The sequence below is a fragment of the Penaeus monodon genome, chromosome 17 (genome assembly GCF_015228065.2).
Source record: "Penaeus monodon isolate SGIC_2016 chromosome 17, NSTDA_Pmon_1, whole genome shotgun sequence".
NCBI lineage: Eukaryota > Metazoa > Arthropoda > Malacostraca > Decapoda > Penaeidae > Penaeus > Penaeus monodon.
Window position 1 is genome coordinate 49,552,478 of NC_051402.1, and position 2,500 is coordinate 49,554,977.

Consider the following 2,500-nt stretch of genomic DNA (forward strand, 5'->3'; position numbering starts at 1 on the left):
GGTGAGGTTTTGTGTCATTGATTTTTGAATATACAATAAGGTCTGATATTTCAGGCAATGAAATGGCTTTAGTTATGGTATACATAGATTAAATTTTGTGTTGAAGCAATTCTAGCCACTTTTGTAAATTAAAGATACATTTCTCAATGTAGCTATATGATTTGGCATTAACTCTGAATTTTGGAAAATATTAACAACATAGAACATTAACAACAAAAACTCAATAACAAGAGCAATGTTATGCTAGGTTAGACTGTTAGCAGATGACTTGTACAGAGGAAGAAGCTGTTATTTATATAGCAGCATTTGATGTGTCATAGCTTTAAAAATTGCAGTAATGCTACATATACTATAACTGTAGTCACTGCCTATGAAGAAATAAAGATATTTTTTCCTTGCTGTTTTTTTTTTTCTTTCTTTCTCACATATGTGCATACACAATTTTCCTTAAGAAGATGGAATACCATTGCTTATCTGATTTCTCCTGCCTGTATGCATAAGATAAAGACCTAAGACTATTGGAGTATATAGTTGTTTAAATGAAGAACATTCAAAACCCAGATCTCTTGAAGATGTGCATTAAGTAATAAACATATTTCCAGTTATTAGTCATCACTGACCATTAATGATATATAGTTTGGAGAAAAATAGATATGTGGGTTTAAAGTGTATATCTGAATGAGAGATTTATGGTCTAACTTTTATTTTCAGATGAAGGGAAGTTGAGTTTTTTGTTAGAAAACATCTGTATCTTGCAAGTGTTATATTGGCTGTCTTTTGAAAATCTGATGAAAATTATGTTTAAAAAAATAATCCTGTTGCAAAGAGATAATTTGTGCAGCATACATTTTCCTTAAGAATTTCCAAAAAGAGCAGGATGTTGAAAATACAACAACAAAAATAATGATCATGATAAAAATTATAAAAGATAATAATATAAAATGAAAATGATAATGATAATAATTATAATGATAATAATAATAATATTAATAATAATAATGATAACAATACTACTACTACTACTACTACTACTACTAATAATAATAATAATAACATCAACAACAATAACAAAATCAGCAATGATAATATTAACAATAATAATAATAATAATAATAATAATAATAATAATAATATAATAACAATAATGGTAGAAACAAAAATAACGTCCATGTTAATGATAATGATAAGAAAATGACAAATTAAAATGATAAAATGCTAGTAATAATAACAACAATAGTAATAATTATAATTATAATTACAATAAAAATTATGTTAATGGTAGAAAAAAATACTGATAATAATTAGATGATTGCTGTACACACTTGGTGCAGTTTGTGTATTGTTAGCTTTTACTGCCTCTGATGGGTTCGAAACGTCACGAGTCATGTGTGCACATATATATATATATATATATATATATATATATATATATATATTATATTATATATATATATTTATAATATAAAAAATAAATAAATATTAAATATACATATTTATTTATGTATATATATATACATATATATATATATATATATATATATATATATTTATATATATATTTTTTAATTATTCACACATACACACACACACACACACACACACACACACGCGCGCGCGCGCGCGCGCGCGCGCTCCAAATAAGACAGCTACGTTCATATTTTTTCTCCCAGGCGCGGTAACTGCGGGTCAGTTTCAGCAGCATCATTTTAGAATTACGACTCGTTGCGACAAATTAACACTTGTATCTTCCCATAAATTTTAAATGGTTAATGCATCGGTAATCCTTATTATTTGTATTCCATTCATAGCATGTAGCGAATGATTATTTTTTATACTCTTTAACGGTGACTGAAGAAAAGAAATGAATGAGTAGGCTTTCATTATTATTTTAGTTTATTTTCCTTGTTTTCGATATATATATATATATATATATATATATATATATATATATATATATATATATATATATATATATATATATACTCACACACACACACACACACATACATATATATATATATATATATATATATATATATATATATATATATATATATATATATATATATATATACGGGAGAAGAGCTCAGATGGTGTAACTCTTTAAATCGATGCACATTTTTGGCATGAACTTTTGGACATCTCTCTCGCTTCTTTTTACTTTAATTTTTTTTTACTGTGTCCTCTCGTCCTTCTTGTGTTAAAATTTATAAAGTCATCTTTGCTTAACCTTTGACATAGTTGAGCAGCATAATCAAGCTACCCCTCTCCTTTTTTTTTCCTCCAAAGTAGTAAATCGTGCACTTTCTAGTTTGTTTATGTGTTTGTGTGTGTGTCTGAGAATTATATATATATATATATATATATATACACACTTATATAAATATATATATATATATATACAAATCTCTCTCTCTCTCTCTATGTATATATATATATATATATATATATATATATATATATATATATATATATATATATATATATATATATATATATA

The 2,500-nt window shown here is 25.2% G+C and overlaps 1 protein-coding gene across 1 annotated transcript in view; it reads left to right on the top strand.

Moving 5' to 3' along the window:
- The window catches only part of LOC119583849 (glucose-1-phosphate adenylyltransferase-like), a 7,302-nt gene extending 6,905 nt beyond the window's left edge, over positions 1–397 (top strand). Inside the window, exon 6 of the mRNA XM_037932578.1 lies at positions 1–397. This exon is cut by the window's left edge and continues 758 nt beyond it. The gene's annotated coding sequence lies outside the window, so the exon portion shown is untranslated.
- The last annotated feature ends 2,103 nt before the right edge of the window (positions 398–2,500 follow it).